At 43.0% G+C, this 18,055-nt stretch overlaps 1 long non-coding RNA gene across 2 annotated transcripts in view; it reads left to right on the forward strand.

Annotated features, from left to right (window-relative positions):
• The first annotated feature begins 1,376 nt into the window (after positions 1-1,376).
• Positions 1,377-18,055, forward strand: part of LOC137489291 (uncharacterized) — a 49,682-nt gene continuing 33,003 nt past the window's right edge. The window contains exons 1-2 of one of the 2 annotated variants that reach the window (XR_012399621.1): positions 1,397-1,801; positions 6,396-6,497. This is a non-coding gene — a long non-coding RNA (uncharacterized lncRNA). Of the gene's footprint in view, positions 1,802-6,395; positions 6,498-18,055 lie in introns of both variants that reach the window. The other variant, XR_011008698.2, reaches the window with a different exon arrangement.

Below are 18,055 nucleotides of genomic sequence, written 5' to 3' on the forward strand. Positions count from 1 at the left end.
CATCAGATGTTTTACTCAGCGAATGCCCTTCCAACTTTAATCCAGCACTGGGAAACACCGATACACTCTCACATTAACACACACTCATACACTATATACTGAATACAGTTGAAGTCAGAATTATTAGTCCCCCCCATTGATTTTTTTTTTCTTTTTTTTTTATATTTCCCAAATTATGTTTAGCAGAGCAAGGAAATTGTCACTATGTCTGATAATATTTTTTCTTCTGAAGAAAGACTTATTTGTTTTAGTTCAACTAGAATAAAAGTAGTTTTTAATTTTTTAAATACATTTTTAGGTCAAAATTATCAGCCCCTTTATATATTTTTTTGATAGTCTACAGAACAAACCATCAGTTTACAATAACTTGTCTAATTACCCTATCCTGCCTAGTTAGCCTAATTAACCTAGTTTAACCTTTAAATGTCACTTTAAGCTATATAGAAGTGTCTTAAAAAATATTTAGTAAAATATTATTTACTGTCATCATGGCAAAGATAAAATAAATCAGTTATTAGAAATGAATTATTAAAACTATTATGTTTAGAAATGTGTTGAAAAAAATCTTCTGGGAAAAAAATAAACAAAGGGGCTAAAAATTCAGGGGGGCTCATAATTCTGACTTCGACTGTCTGTATATATATGTATGTTCAGATGCGGAAAAAAAAAAAAAAAAGAAAAAAAAACAACTTTTAAGTGCCATCCGAAATTTTCTTCTAAAATAAGCAATTTTCAGCCAATTCTCAGCCAAAGGCAATGAAAACTCTTTCAACCTATTTATTTCAAATTTTAAGCCTGACCGTAAAAATCACCACAAAAATAATGCATTAAGGTAGTCTGTAATAGGCTTGTCACAGTTCCAAAATGTTAGCATTCAGTACCATATCAGTTAAAATAAACATACAAATACAAACACAATTTTGGTATCAAAGATATCCATGTATCAAAACAACGGTGAAAAATTGCATGAAAAATGTTTGCAAATTAGACACAAGATTTGTCAACACATTTGTAAGACTTATCTGTAACACACATCTCAGTGGTTATATGAAGACTTTCACTTACTGCATTTAGAACTGGGCCCACTGGCTATTGCTACAGGTGCTACAGGTACTTAAAGGGCCATGAAACCCCCTTGTTCAGCAGGGTGTTTTCACACCTCTACTGTGGAAAAAGTCAGAAAAGTGGGCGTGTCCAGCTCTGTTTAGGGGGTAGTGTCGGAGGAAGTAAAGAGGCATGGTGTGGGAGTGTCTATTTGGGCACGCTGACTTTCCGAGTCAAAACACACACCCACACAGGGGACAAAGTGACTGTGTTTACATGGACATCTGTAGTCGAATTATTTGCCAAATTATTAAATGGTGGACTTTAACTGCAGTCTGGCTCTTTTATTCGGGGAATTCATTCATGTCCCTCGCGACAAACGAGATATTTGATTCAAGGATCTGCTCTAAGCGTGTATTTTTCATGCAATGTTTGATACCGCACAGCGAATGAGAGAAAAAAAAAACTCAGCATTTCCCGGAAACTTAGATGCACACGGCAGGTAGCGTCAGAAAGCCGCGTGTGTTATTCTAAATGCGGCGAAAATCCTACACGAGGTTAAAGTTTGGTTGTGGTGCTAACATGTTTGTACTCGGTGCAATAGTTAACTTAGTTCGATACGAACAAACTGAATAAACAAAGTGAGACTGTGTCTGTAGAGACAGGACAATCCACAGCAACTAGAGCCGCGTCTTTATTAAAAGAAGACTACAAGCGAATCCGGATCTCAGCGTTTGCAGATGAGAACATCTCTCAGGTAAACAATAATCCTCCTTAGACACGCAAGTTATTGTTGTTGAGCGTCACGTACACTGTAATCCACGCGTGACTCCAGCTGAGCTCTCCCAGAGAGAAAATGAAAACAAAACTTAACGGCAGCAAACTTTAAAAGCAACACTTCACGCTTGTTTTGTCAATACAACGTGGCATCTCTGCTGTCTAAACACTGTCACCGTAATGAATATTAATGAAGTTGCACAATGGAGCGTGCTGATTGGTTTGAACCAAACCTTACTCATGCATTAATGCATCACACTGTAAGACGTAATAAGACACACTCTGGCACAGACGTCCAGTCTGCACGCTGGAATACACGCTATTATGTCATGACCGTGACGCAGCTTCAAAATTTCGTTTCAAACCGGAAGTACGAATTTGCTTGAAATAACGCAAAATCAACCAATTTAAACTTTTTAGTGAAATATAGGTGTCCTAATAGTGTTTTTAGCAGTGTGGGACACATATACGACTGTCAACAGCTCAAAAAATGTGTTTTGGTGTTTCGTGACCCTTTAAGAAAATCTAGTACTGTATTGTTTTACCTATTTTTGGCAGCGGGGTCTTGTGACAACAACAACAATCTACTTATGATGTATCTTTAGGAAGTGATAAAAACTGGACATACTTGTGATCAGATCGACAAAAAAATCTTAATACCAGGTATTATTTGAATGTCGAAAGTACTAGTGTTAGATTTGAATTTTGAAGTGAAGTTACCAAAATTAATAGGTCACTTTTTATTATACCCATTCCTAAAATCATAGAGTTTGTGTACAATTGAGTTGAATATGATGTGTTGGTGGCACAGGATTGAAGTCGTCCCTGGAGCAATTTTCTCTTCTAACAGTGTGAAAGCAGGCCGAGCTCATTGCGGATATGCTGGATTGTAGATATGTGTGTGTTTGCTCATTATGGGTCAGAGAGAATGGTGACCCTGCTCTGTACTTTATGGCTGTTCACTATAGTGTGTTAAAGAAGGTGTCCACAGAGGACTATAAGAGCACAGACTGTAGCTTTCAGCCAAGGTGAGTCTCTGAAGAACACGGCGATTGCTGAATAGACACTTTTGCCTCGGGATCTGTTGCTTCTTAGGCCTGATGTGAATTTTCAACACGAACCGTATTAAGGATAAATATTATCTTTCAGACTCTGCCGAATAGAGTCCCCTGCTGCCTCTGAGTGAGAGTTAAAGAAACATTTCTTCCCCTCTCAAGCTGTGTTGTTTCACTGTATCAGCTCAGTTCTAGTGTGGCCTGGCATTTTCACACTATGAGGTATTTTCTTGTGTTTTATCTTCATAGGATAAATAGCTTAATGTTTTTTTTTTTTTTTTTTTTGTCATGTAATTTGGATGTGTATCGGTGGACTCTCTAGTCAGTTCAGTTCAATTCATCTTCATTTCTATAGTGCTTTTACAGTGTAGATTGCGTCAAAGCAGCTTAACATAGAAAATTCTAGTAAATTGAAACTGTGTCAGTCCAGTTTTCAGAGTTGAAGTTCAGTTTAGGTCAGTTCAGTGTGGTTTAAGGCCCTATCATACACCCGGCACAATGTGGCGCAAGGCGCGGCGCAATAGTCTTTTGGTAGTTTCAGCTTGGCGCAAGAGTCATTTTGAGGCGTTGCGCTACGCTGTTTAAATAGCAAATGCATTAGCGCTCATATGTGCGTCCATAGGCGTTCTGGTCTAAAAAGGAAGGCGTTCTGAGGCGGACAGCTGGCGCGTTGCTATTTTGAGAAACTAAAATAGATTTTTCATTAGACCAAAACAAACCCGGCCTATTCTCCGGCGCAGAGTTGCGCCTCGCTTATGCACTGCTTAATACGCACGAGAGCAATACGCAAATATCTTTACATATGAAAAATTTTAAATATTAAGGGAATATATATATAGGATATAATAAGAATAGATATAAATATAAAGAATTACAATATTACAAGACATTATTTTCTAGCCTATATAAATATGAAAAATCACTGCTTTTATGTCTTCTTCATCTCGGGGGGCTTTTTCAGTTAATTCAATTTGCTTTTGTATAATGTTATTATTATTAGCAGTATTATTTATTATATCCATATTTATGTTTGTTTTATTAAAAACAAGCTTAGATTTGCCCACCTGCCAGGTTTTAGACCATATAGGGCACAGCATGTGTTATAGGATATAACTTTTTGAGCACACTTTGTTAATATTGTTCATTTATTCATTTGCTGGAAATTAGAACTGAATTAAGAAATAGTTTTGAAACGAATATTTGCGATTAACAAATGAAATTAATTATTTATAGGCTAATTGATGTCTGTGCGTAAAGGTTTCCCTATTCAAGAGCGAAAGTGAAAGTAGTTCCAATATCTCTCATTCTCACGCAGTAGATGCTCTGTTTAACAGTTTTCTGTTAAAAAAAACTGTTAACTGTTAACTGTTTGCTAGTTTTTCCACTTAAACTTACTTTACGTCCTGTAAATAGCGAATGCGCTTATGGCGCGACGCAGATGGCTCTTAAAGGGAATGGGAGATGAGACTCTAATTGGTTTATTCTCAAAACACACCTATTACTCATTAAGAAAATAAACTCAACCCTTTTAGACCATGCGCCACGGCGCAAAGCAGATTTTCCCGTCCTTAAATTAGCAAAAATGCGTTCTGACACGCCCTGAAAGCGTTTGCGCCCTGCGTTTTGCGCTTTGCGCATGGACCGTCAAAATAGAGCCCTTAATTTTCACTGCTGAGAGTCCAAACACTAAAGAGCAAATCCATCGATGCACAGCTCCACAAATCCTAAACAATGCAAGTCAGTGGCAACAGCGGCGAGGAACAAACTTCACCAATTGATAAAAGTAAAGGAAAAAACCTCGAGAGAAATCAGGCTCCGTTGGGCACGACCATATCTCATTTGACCAAACTTCTTGTGCAGAGCTGCAGTCTAGGCGCCGGAGGCTGGAGGGCTTTATATGCTTTGTTGTTTTTCAGTTAAACTCAAATGGAAACGGAAATTTAATTTAAGCTAAGCTATAATATATGAACCTTTTTAATTGGTTGTTTATCAATTAAAATCATTGCCATAAAGCATTCTAAATACCCTAAGCACACAGCTTTAATAACAAAAAAGTGGCTTCACAAAAACTCAGTGACTGTTCTTGAATGGTCCAGCCAGAGCCCTGACTTAAACCCAATTGAGCATCTCTCCTAAAAAAATGGCTGTCCACCAACGTATACCTTTCAAACTGACAGAACTGGAGAGGATCTGCAAGGAGGAATCACAGAGGATACTTAAATCCAGCTGTAAAATACTTGTTGCACCTTTCCCAAAAAAGACTATGAAAAGGGTGCTTCTACTAAATACTGAGCAAAGGGTCTGAATATTTAGGACCATGTGATATTTCAGTTTTTCTTTTTTAATGAATCTGCAAAAAAGTCAACTATTCTATGTTTTATGTTAATATGAGGTGCTGTGTGTATGTCAATGAGGAACAAAAATGAACGATTGAAACAATTTGAGCAAATGGTTGCAATACAACAAAGAGTGAAACATTTAAGGGGGTCTTAATACTTTCCGTATCCACTGTACTATTAATTTATATAAGTACTCTATGATACTAAATTTTCCACGTTTTCTTAAATATTTATTTTATTTATCTGTTTTGTTTTCAGGTCAATTTTTTTTCTTCCTTTTAAAGATGAAAGATTGACCAAAATATATTCTAAAATATCATGTGATGCCAAAATAATATGGGAATAAATTGCTATAACGATAAAGGGTGTGTGATTGTTATAAAAACAATGTCTAAAAATACATTTTTAAATATATTTAAATAAATAACCTTTATTATGCAGTGAGATATGACCCAGCATGTTACTGTTTTGACTTTATTCTTAATCAAACAATTGTAGCCTTGGTTAGTGTTGTTACAAAACAAATATCTTACATTTAAATATGTATTTATCTACACTTATGTACTTAATATTATAAAATATATCTTTATCATATGGGCTGCACGGTGGCTCAGTGGTTAGCACTGTAGTTTTACAGTAAGAAAGTTGCTGGTTTTAGTCTCGGCTGGGTCAGTTGGCATTTTTGTGTGGAGTTTGTATGTTCTACCCTTGTTTGTGTGGGTTTCCTCCGGGTGCTCCGGCTTCCCATTGACTGAACAAAATTGCCAATATGAGTGTTTGTGTGAACGTGAATTGGTGTTTCCCAGCAATGGGTTGCTGCTGGAAGGGCATCCACTGCATAAAACATATGCTGAAATAGTTAGCGGTTCATTCCGCTGTGGCGACCGCTGATAAACAAGGGAATTAATTAATGAATCTATATCATATACTATGTACTGTACTATATGTACAATACATATTTTCTTTTTACAGCAGATCTTTCCTACTTTTTTGGGCCTTTTACATGAAAAAAATACAAGCATATGAATTTGTTACGACATGACTATGACTAAATAATGACGTAATATTAAATTTTGATCCACAACTCCTTTAAAGTGTGTGCAACAATTTTCAGTGAGTCATGGTAATCAGAAAACCTTGTGTGCGACTCAGTGAAGATCCTTCTTCTGTCTCTCCGCAGAGTTCTTACGGTGTCCTTGGTTTGTGCTGAAGGTCAGTGCGGCTTTCTTTTTCTCTCAGACTCAGGAAGAGAACAGGACTGAGCTGAATTGCACAGACACAGGTTATTGTCACCATCCGGTCTGCCGTCAAAGAAAAGAGGACACAGTGTTGTCATGAATAAGAAATGTTAAATTCATGAAAGTTTTAGCTCTCTCTCTGTATAGAGATTTTAGGTTTTGACTTGATGTCAGTAGTGATGAGCCCGGAGTCTGCTGATGACTTCATGTTTGTGACATCAAGTCAAGGGTTGTTCAGTCATGGTTAAAATTATTGGCACCCTTGGTAAATTTGAGCAAAGAATGCTGTGAAGACGAATCTGCCTTGGTTATGCATTTTACATTCTATTCAGAAAGTAAACGTAAAGACATAGCTAAATATTAAAAGAGTTCAGTACATTTAAAATGACATAGCTACCGCAAGCCTCAAAAACCACTGTTTCTGCATTCTCATTGAAATCCTGTGAGTGTGAAATACTAGTGAAAAAATAGACTAATCATAACAAACAGACTCATTAATTTTCGTCCCCCAGTCAGCATTTCATTGGCCAAACCATCTCCTAGTGAGATTATAACAATTGTATTTTCAATTTATATTTTCCTTAAGTTTAACTAAGCTTTTATTATGCTTACTATGTATTTGAGACTATTATTTTGAAAACAGAACATACTTTAAGGAAGAGTAATCAGTTAAGTGAAGCTGGAGTGTTCAATGCACGTCAATGCTAAATGCTGGATATATTGATTATACATTTTTTTTAATGTCACCTGGAAGATGCATAAGGTCTGTTTTAATGTAACTTGTGTTAGTTTATTATATATATATATATTGTGAATTGTTCACCATATATGTTTGTAATGAGAACAAGCACATGAAGACTGTTAAATATAAGTGTTAAGGCATGTTTGTGAATCACTCAGTTTATCCATTCTTTCCTCCATTTTTAAGATTTTAAAAATATTTTATTATGTTTGGTGATCAAGGCTGCTCTTTATTATTAGTTAATAACCTGAACAAAAACCATGTTGAATGAAAATATTCATATCTTTAAAAGAAAGAAAAATTATCTTAAATTGAAAAAAAAAAGAAAAAAAAAAGGTAAATAAAACATATAGAGAAAACTTAGCAGCATGTACAGTTGAAATCAGAATTATTAAACCCCCTTAGATATTTGGTCTTTTTTTCTTTCTTTAATATTTCCCAAATGATGTTTAACAGAGCAAGGAAATTAAAAAAAAGAAAAAAAAACATTTTAAGGTAAAAATTATTAGCCCCTTTAAGCTATATTTTTGTTATTCTACAGAACAAACCATTGTTATACAATAACCTGCCTAATTATCCTAACCCAGTTAAGCCTTTAAATGTCACTTTAAGCTGTATAGAAGTGTCTTCAAAAATATCTTGTAACATATTATTTACTGTCATCATGGCAAAGATAAAATAAATCAGTTATTTGAAATTAGTTATTAGAACTATTATGTTTAGAAATGTGTTGAAAAAAATGTCTCCGTTAAACAGAAATTGGGGAAAAAATAAACTGGGGTGCTAATAATTCAGGACGCTAACAATTCTGACTTCAACTGTAATACTTCTATTGAATAAAATTACTTATCTATGTATTATAATAATTTTAATTGGTAAATGATTAATAAAATGTTTATATGTGTGTAAATAATCATTCAAATAAGGTAAAGTCAATTGTTAAAATTAAATTTTCAATTACATTTAAGTTGAGTATTTTGTTGGGAATTTTCTTTGATTTTTTTTTTTTTTGGTGTGAATAGATGGCAATAAACTTCAAAGTCATATCAGTGGAGGTTGATATTGATTCCTGCCTGTGTTTTCAGATACATAAAAAAAAAAAACAATTGAAATATACCCGTTGGCCATTTTTGTGGAGTATAATTATAATTTAGCAAATATTTTGTCCACAACACAACTCAGGAACAACCTATTATTTATGTTGCATAACGTTCGAGGTTACAGAAGTAACCCTTCGTTCCCCGAGGAGGGGAACGGAAGTGCCATGAATGGGAGGATTCGGATCAGAAGCCGCTTATCTGGAGAGTATTGAACGGGCCAATGAATGAAATTAATTGGCAGCGTAAGCTTGCGCAGGTGTGCGACATCTGCAATCATCTCAGCATATAAGCACACCTGAAGCCAGCAGACGCCATCCTTTTAAGCTGAAGAGACTTTCAAACAGCTAAGGGACAGTCATTATGGCGACGGAATATGGCACTTCCGTTCCCCTCCTCGGGGAACGAAGGGTTACTTCTGTAACCTCGAACGTTCCCCTTCGGTTGGGGAACTTCAGTGCCATGAATGGGAGAATATGGAAAGCGCCATAATGACTGCACCTTACCAACACCCCCGATGAGGAGATAGTCAAGCAAGCGTGACGCACCCACATCATGGGGGGCGCGGTCCTCCAACGTGTCCCTGGCCCTAATTTATCCTACTTCAACAGAAGTTTTACGGATTTAGATATATTTTTTGGGAAGTCGTGAGCATCTAGATAATTCTAGGAAATACGACAGTACGTTGGGAAGCGTGCAATCCCGATAGGGAGGACGCTGCGGAGGCCATCCGTTACCCAAGGGGGGGATAGATGGCAGAATTTACCTATGGACTAGCCCTAAAAAGGGGGAGTACGCATAGCAAAGAGTGGTTAGCGGAGAGGGAAGACACGGGTCCGCCCAGGGGGGGGACTTAACCGTGGCGGAATAAGCATATGGGATCGCCTAGTGGGGATCACGCATAGCAGGCACCTATACCCAAAACGCGGGCTGACCAGCGGGCAGACCTACAACGTAGTGGGCCAGCAAGTGACTCCTCCGCTGAGTCAGTGCTGGGGGCCACGGAGGAATCTGCAGGGCTCACCTGACGGGGAACTTTACTGACAGATAAAAAAGGCGCACGTACCTCCGTGTTAGGGAGAATGGCGCAGCAAGCGTGTTTCAACACCCTACCGAGTTGTCTCCTCAATCACCAAAGGGTTACCTAATACCCTTGAGGAAACCGGCTCCACTCGCAGATTGTAAAACCTTGCAAATGTGTTGGGTGTCGCCCAGCCCGCAGCTCTACAGATGTCTGTTAGAGAGGCGCCGCGTGCATGCGCCCAAGAGGATGCAACGCTCCGAGTGGAGTGTGCACGTACTCCCGGGGGACACGGCTGACCTCGACTCGAATAAGCGAGTGAAATGGCATCCACAATCCAGTGGGATAATCTTTGTTTCGATACGGCACTTCCCTGCTGCCGACCGCCATAACAGACAAAGAGCTGCTCAGATGATCTAAAATTCTGAGTACGGTCCACATAAATGCGCAGAGCGCGAACTGGACAAAGTAAAGAAAGGGCTGGGTCTGCCTCCTCCGGGGGCAGCGCTTGCAGGTTCACTACCTGATCTCTAAAGGGGGTGGTAGGAACCTTGGGCACATAACCGGGGCGGGGTCTCAGGATAACGTGAGAGTAATCCGGCCCGAATTCCAGGCACGAGTCACTGACCGAAAATGCCTCCAGGTCCCCGACCCTCTTGATGGAGGCCAACGCAACCAGCAGAGCTGTCTTCAGGGACAGAAATCTTAGAGATACTGATTCGAGTGGCTCAAAGGGATCGGATCGCAGACTCGTGAGAACGAGGGCGAGATCCCAAGAGGGCATGAGAGGGGGGCGAGATGGATTAATTCGCCTAGCACCCCTAAGGAACTGGATGACCAGGTTATGCTTTCCCACGGTGCCGCCAGCTACCGCGCTATGATAAGCGGAGATGGCGGCCACGTAAACCTTGAGAGTGGAGGGCGACAGCCTGCTGTCCAACTTCTCTTGAAGGAAAGAGAGCACAACACTAATCTGGCAATTTCGGGGGTCTTCTCTGCGAGAGACGCACCATTCAGTGAATAGACTCCACTTCAGGGCGTAGGCGCGCCTCGTGGAGGGGGCTCTAGCCTGAGTGATGGTATTAACCACCGCAGTCGGTAGGTTACCTAAGTCTTCCTCGCGTCTAGGGACCACACGTGGAGGTTCCAAAGATCGGGGCGAGGGTGCCAGATGGTGCCCTGTCCCTGAGAGAGTAGGTCCTCTCTCAAAGGGATCCGCCAGGGGAGGGCCGTCGCGAGGAGTGAGAGCTCTGATATCCAGGTCCGGTTGGGCCAAAGGGGCGCAACTAGCAGAACCTGTTCCTCGTCCTCCCTGACCTTGCACAGAAACTGCGCGAGCAGGCTCACTGGGGGAAACGCATACTTGCGCATGCCCCGAGGCCAGCTGTGGGCCAGTGCATCCGTGCCGAGAGAGCCCTCGGTCAGGGAAAAAAACAACTGGCAGTGAGCGTTCTCGGGGGAAGCAAACAGATCGATCTGGGCCTCCCCGAATCGCGCCCATATCAGCTGAACAGACTCGGGGTGGAGTCTCCATTCTCCAGGGCGTAACAGCTGTCGTGAGAGCGCATCGGCTGCACGATTGAGCGTGCCTGGGACGTGAATGGCGCGCAGCGATTTCAGCCGCGGGTGACTCCAGAGGAGCAGACGGCGGGCGAGCTGAGACATGCGGCGAGAGCGCATACCCCCCATGCGGTTGATATACGCCGCCGCCGCCGTACTGTCCGTCCTGACCAGCACGTGTTGCCGCTCCAGCACCGGTAAAAAGCGGTGGAGAGCGAGGAACACTGCCAACAGCTCTAGGCGATTGATATGCCAATGCAGCTGGGCACCCTTCCAGAGGCCCGCAGCCGCATGCCCGCGACACACGGCCCCCCAACCCGTGTTGGAAGCGTCTGTTGAAACAACAACATGGCTGGACGCCTGTCCTAGAGGCACACCGGCCTGTAGGAACGAGGGGTCGTTCCAAGGGCTGAGGGCGCGGCGACACAGCGCAGTAACCGAGACCCGGTGTGTGCCCGCGTGCCATGCACGTCTGGGGACCCGATCGTGAAGCCAGTGCTGAAGTGGTCTCATATGGAGCAACCCGAGCGGCGTGACGGCGGCTGCGGATGCCATATGCCCCAGGAGCCTCTGAAAGAACTTCAGTGGGACCACTAGTTTGCTGTCGAGCTCCCTCAGACAGTTCAGCAACAGGCGAGCGCGTTCCTCGGAGAGGTGCGCTACCATGGTGATCGAGTCCAGCTCCATCCCGAGAAAAGAAATCCTCTGCACGGGGGCGAGTTTGCTCTTTTCTCGGTTGACCTGAAGCCCCAGTAGGCGGAGATGCCGAAGCACCTCGTCCCTGTGCATAATCAATTGCTCCCGCGAGTGGGCTAAAATCAGCCAGTCGTCGAGATAATTGAGTATGCGAATGCCCGCGAGCCGAAGGGGCGCTAGGGCACCCTCCGCGAGTTTGGTGAAGACCCGCGGAGACAGAGAGAGCCCGAAGGGGAGGACCTTGTACTGCCACGCTCGACCCTCGAACGCAAACCGCAGAAATTGGCGGTGGCGTGGAAGAATGGAGACATGGAAATACGCGTCCTTCAGGTCTATGGCTGCAAACCAATCCCGAGGACGAACGCATTGGAGAATGCGCCTCTGCGTGAGCATTCTGAACGGCAGCTTGTGCAGACAGCGGTTCAAAACGCGCAGATCTAGGATTGGCCGTGACCCACCGCTCTTTTTGGGTACGATGAAGTATGGGCTGTAAAACCCACTCTCCATCTCGGCTGGAGGAACCGGCTCGATTGCACCCTTCGCCAGGAGGGCAGCAATCTCCTCTCGCAAGACAGGGGCGGACAGGGGGTTGACCCTGGAGAAATACACGCCCGTAAACTTGGGGGGCCGTTTCGCGAACTGAATCGCGTAACCGAGTCTGATTGTGCGTATGAGCCACCGCGAGGGGCTGGCCCGCGCTAACCAGGCAGGCAGAGCCCTCGCTAATGGAGTCATCGCTACAATCGCTGACGTACCAGCGGTGGGGCAGCGCGGAGTGGGTGTGCTGATCCGGGAAGCACGAGGGTCCCGCGGAAAAGCTGGAGGAGAGCGATTCGCTCTGGCTCCGCACCCTGACTCCGGAGAGGGGGCTGGAGGGCTGAGGGAAGGGAGACCGTCCCCCCAGCGCTCGTGAGCCACTGGCGAAGCACGTAGAGTCTGCGAGCCGGAAGGCAGCGCGTCCCGGACTGGCAGAACTCGTGCAGTCACATCCGGGGAAGGGAAAAAGTGCTCTTTTACTGATGTTTTGGTGGCACTGAAAAGTACCGTTGTTATCGGGGCCCCGCCCTCCAGCGGGGAAAGAGCAAGTTTCCTCTTCTCCGGATGGCCTGTCTCAGGGACGCTTCGCGGTCCGTTTACCGGACTTAACGGCGCCCTGGGCAGGAGGGGCTGCCTGCTTTCGAGGTGAACGCCGCGCCCGCTTGGCCGGAGGCGCAGGCGGGGGCGGGGCAGCACTCGTTGGCGGGCGCCCTCGGCGAGGAACAGCGGAGGTGGATGGCTCGGCGGGCGGAGCGGGCTTACGGCCACGCCGATAGATGACATTGCCCATCGCATCCGACTGCTCTTTCACCGCCTTGAATTCCTGGGTGAATTCACCGACGGTGTCGCCGAACAGGCCAGCCTGGGATATGGGCGAGTCAAGAAAGCGAACTTTGTCAACGTCGCGCATATCGGCCAGGTTTAGCCAGAGGTGGCGTTCCTGAACCACAAGTGTGGACATCGTCCTCCCCAGCGCACACGCGGCGGACTTAGTAGTCCGAAGAGCATAGTCGGTCGCGGTGCGCAGCTCATGTAATAAGCTTGGGTTGGACCCGCCCTCGTGCAGCTCGGCCAGCGCCTGCGCTTGGTAGCGCTGGTAGGTGGCCATCGCGTGCAAAGCAGAAGCAGCCTGGCCCGCAGCCTTATAAGCTCTGGCTCCGAGGGAGGCAGACAACCTACAGGCTTTGGACGGGAGGCGGGGCAAACCCCGCCACGTAGAGGCGCCGCGCGGACAAAGATTGACCGCGATAGCGCGCTCCACTGACGGGATCGCCTCATACCCCCTGGCAGCTCCGCCGTCAAGGGCGGTGAGGGCGGAGGCACTCGCAGCACGGGCAGAGAAAGGTGCCCTCCAGGACTGCGTGAGCCTACTGTGCACTTCCGGGAAGAAGGGGACGAGAGGCTTCGAAGGCTTCGCCCTCTGGTCCTCTACGTAGCACCCATCTAGTCGGTCCGGCCGCGGAGCTGGGGGATAAACCATCTCCAACCCCACGGCCGAAGCAGCCCGGGAAAGCACGGCTAACATGTCCGCTTCAGGATCCGATTTGACAGCGCTCACCTGCCCGGAGGGGGCGAGCGGGTCCGGATCTTCGTCGGACAGTGAAAGCCCACCCTCCGATGCCGCGGAGGACATCTGATCTCCGGTGTCAGCGAGTGTGAGAGCTACCATCTGGTTAGACGGATCACTCTCACCACCCGAAGCTTGGATGGAGCGCCGTGAGGAGCGAGAGGTCCGCGAGCCCGTGGGCGGCGGATTAGCTCCCGCTGAAACCCTCAGATCTGCCCGAGCGCCCGCTGCTTTTTTAGAACAGGAGGCAACTGGGGTGGCTCGCTCTCTTGCGAAAGTTAGCCGCGATCTTAGCTGTGCAACGGTCATGGCATCGCAATGACGACATGAACCGCCCGCGAGCACCGCATTAACATGCTGGACCCCCAAACATGCAATGCAGTGATCGTGTCCATCATCCGGAGACAGGAAACCCCCGCATCCAGAAACGCACAGTCGGAGCGCCATCCTGAAAAGGACGTGCTGCACGACTGTGTTGCTCTTTTAGGAAAGTTGCAACTATACGCACCGCTCTGGAGGACCGGACCCAAAGAACCGCAGGCAAGGGAGTAACCCAGCTCGACCGTCTGCCACCGCGAAGACCCACTCTGGACCGGGAGACACACTCGTTCGCTCTGAAGTGCTGATCAGCAAGAGGAACCCTCATCGACTCACTCAGAAAGGATCTGAAGCGAAAAGGATGGCGTCTGCTGGCTTCAGGTGTGCTTATATGCTGAGATGATTGCAGATGTCGCACACCTGCGCAAGCTTACGCTGCCAATTAATTTCATTCATTGGCCCGTTCAATACTCTCCAGATAAGCGGCTTCTGATCCGAATCCTCCCATTCATGGCACTGAAGTTCCCCAACCGAAGGGGAACCATAGATCCCTAACTCCCTAGCTAAAATAATCCTTTCTACCACACTGAAAACGATGTCATTTAACACGCAATCTACAAAGTATGTTAAAATATTTGACAACTGAACTATGCTATGATGAGTGAGTGAGTGAGTGAGTGTCAGGCACTGACATTAGCTGCTGGAGCATCATAACATAGCTCATTAATATTCACAACCCTTCTAAATATGGTCAAAACCAAGCATATCATATTAAAATTTACATTTTTGGAAATCTTTGCACTTACTTAAGACATGCAGTGATATTTAAATATCAGAGAACATTCATATATAATAACAAAAACACAAGTATATATTCACAGAAGGATAAAAAACCACAAAAAATCTTTGTTCATTTTTACCAAGAGTGCCAATAATTTCTAACATGTCTGTATATTGTGTCATTCAAAGTCATCCTTCACTCTTATAAAGGTGGAAAATATTTCAACTAAACAGTATCTTTTAAAAAGACATGCGTTTGTACCTTTCTGTCAGAGTGCTGTGTTTCCAGGAACTTGTTGATTGTTTAACCTTGTCAAGTAAACATAAAATTCACCGAACTCTGTGTCATGCTCGAGACCCGAAACACGTTTTCTGTTGAAGGCACAGAGCTGTTTAATCCTCGACAAAGGTTTGGAGAATGCAGAATGAAATTAACATTATTTTAGGAGCACAAAATTGAATAAACAAACCCCGGAGCTGAATTACGAAATCTATTTACAGTGCGTAATTGGAATGGGCCGTCTAGACTCAAGCCTATTAGACAGAGCTTAGCCGCCTTTTACATCTTTGATTCCACAAACTGGACTAATCTGGGAAAATAATGAACTCCAGGGAGCAAGTATCCACCTGAGGCAAATTTAAATCTCAATAAAGCAGAAAACAACAGCGGCTGAATGAGAAAAACACAGTGTAGGGGCAGGTTGAGGCTGCATTCATGCACACATGAGCGTGAAACGTGGATCTGCTTGAATGATTTGTGACAGTGTTATGGGTGGAGGTCTGGCACACTGAGAGGATCCGGGAATGTCCGCAGTGGGAGTAACAGATGACAATTCTTATTCAAATAAAATGCTTTTTCAGTTGAAGATTTTTATTATTATTTTTAAAATATATGAGATATACAGCTAAAGTCAGAACTATTGGCCCCCTGTATATATTATTCCCCAATTTCTGTTTAAAACCCCTTCATACCTGAAATATGTTTCTGGAAAATGTAAAAGTACGTTTTCACAGTTCTCCTATAAATGAGACCAAGTAATAAATTCAACACTCTTAAAGTATATGTTTTTTTATCCATTTCAATGGACATCAGGATTCTGTTCTACGTACCTCACTAAGATGATTTGGCAGATCCTGGATCTTTTAAACTTGATAACTAATCTCTGGCAAATTTGGTTCTTCAAACAAGTTCGAGAATCAGATTAAAATGTCTGGATAAACTGATCTGAGATCGCTGTGTGTGTTGTGAAGGACAGATCTATCGATCATGATCAGCAATGTAACGATTGGCTAACAGCACAGCAGCGTAATGACATCATCTGATTATTATTCACTTATCCATGTGAGCTAAATTACATAAAATTAGCAGTAAACGGTTTGTTAAATATGACACGCAATAACTTTCCACGTTTGTTGTGGGCTGCAGGCTTTATATTTTCTTGTGTCAAGAGTATTCATCATGTATTTTAATGCATATCAATGTATTTAGTTCTACATTTAGAAATGATTTTCTTTATTATATTAGCCTAGGCCTACTCAAATGTTTTAATCGGTGTAAGGAATAACTGAATAAATTAATTTTGCATCAAAATACCATTTTGATACTAGTAAAGGTGTCAATCACTGGCATATTAGTGATTGAAACACATGCTTGACAGCATAAAATTCTTATATTTTTTTTTTAAGTTGAATATAGTGCATGTACGCGTTTGCTTCTAAAAAGTTCATATCAATAAATTGTCTCTTTGAACCACCAGGTGGCAGTATTTTACTTTTATTTCGGAGTGCAGATTGCATAAGTTTTATTAATATTTTTTTAACTTGAACTGACCCAATCTAATCATGTTTATATGAAATGAACCTGCTCCTACGCAGGCTTGAGCTACCAGAACTGTTACTATGACATCAAGTCTCAGATTAGATTTGAAGAACGAAACGATCCTGGATTGTGTCAAATCATCAACATCTAAATCCAGCTAATTGAGTAATCGACAAACAAAAAATGGACCCCAGGTCAGAACAGTTGTTACACCAACATAAAATACAAAAAAATAAAAAAATAAAATACATGGTTGCTAGTATAATCTTGAAATTTATTTTCCAAATCACAAACAATAACATTGTAACATTTAAATTTTGAGATTTTTGTTGTATAGATTGCACCTTATTATTTAACAAACTTTATCTTCCTCATCACTCTACAAATATGTCCACATCTGAGATATTTTCATCCGCTATATGCTCAACAGCTTTGATCTGTATATTCTGCAGATGAAATTGTTTCAGCAATGAATAAGTACATTGATATAGTTTTTTATATATAAAAAAGCTCAATGAGCATTACTGGAAATTTAATTTCAGTAACAGATTTTGAACTGATTGTACATCCTAATGGATAGACCTGTGGTACGTTGCCCAAACAATGACATAACACATGGCTGTAACAACTTTCTTAGAAAAAAAACCCATTATTTATTTGTGCAAATTATAGTTTTACACACACACATAAATAAAATAAAATAAAAAATAAAATAAAATCCAATATTACAATCCATAATTGGTTTTATATTAGTAACATAAATTTCGCTTTAAATAATAGTTCACCTATAGCTTTCATTATGAGGCTGTGTTCAAAATGACATAAATGTTTTCAAAGTGCACTGCAAAGGGAGCACAATTGTAAACATGAAGATCGCTTTTTCGGCTTTCTCGCTTACCTGTCTTTCGGATGAGATGTTAAACCGAGGTCCCGACTCTCTGTGGTCGTTAAAAATCCCAAGATGTCCTTCGAAAAGAGTAGGGGTTTAACCCCGGCATCCTGGCAAAATCTGCCCACTGGCCTCTGTCCATCATGGCCTCCTAACCATCCCCATATTCAATTTGCTTCATCACTCTGTCTCCTCTCCACCAATCAGCTGGTGTGTGGTGTGCGGTCTGGCGCAAAATGGCTACCGTGGCGTCATCCAGGTGGATGCTGCACACTGGTGGAGGATGAGGAGAGCCCCCCCATTGTGTAAAGCGCTTTGAGTGCCCAGAAAAGCGCTATATAAATGTAAGTAATTATTATTATTATTAATATTAAAACGAAACTGTAAAAATACTTTGAAAGCAAATTAAACCTAAGAGAGATGACCTTAATGCTTTTTTATTTTTAATAATTCCAACTTTGAATGTTAGAATGTTCTAAATGAATAGGGCATAGGGGGGGATAAGTGGGAATATAACACAGCCAGGAACTATGTTTCTAACTACAGCTTCAGAGGTGTAGTTTCAAGTGCTCAAGT

Source organism: Danio rerio, chromosome 24 (assembly GCF_049306965.1).
Source record: "Danio rerio strain Tuebingen ecotype United States chromosome 24, GRCz12tu, whole genome shotgun sequence".
Classification (NCBI taxonomy): domain Eukaryota; kingdom Metazoa; phylum Chordata; class Actinopteri; order Cypriniformes; family Danionidae; genus Danio; species Danio rerio.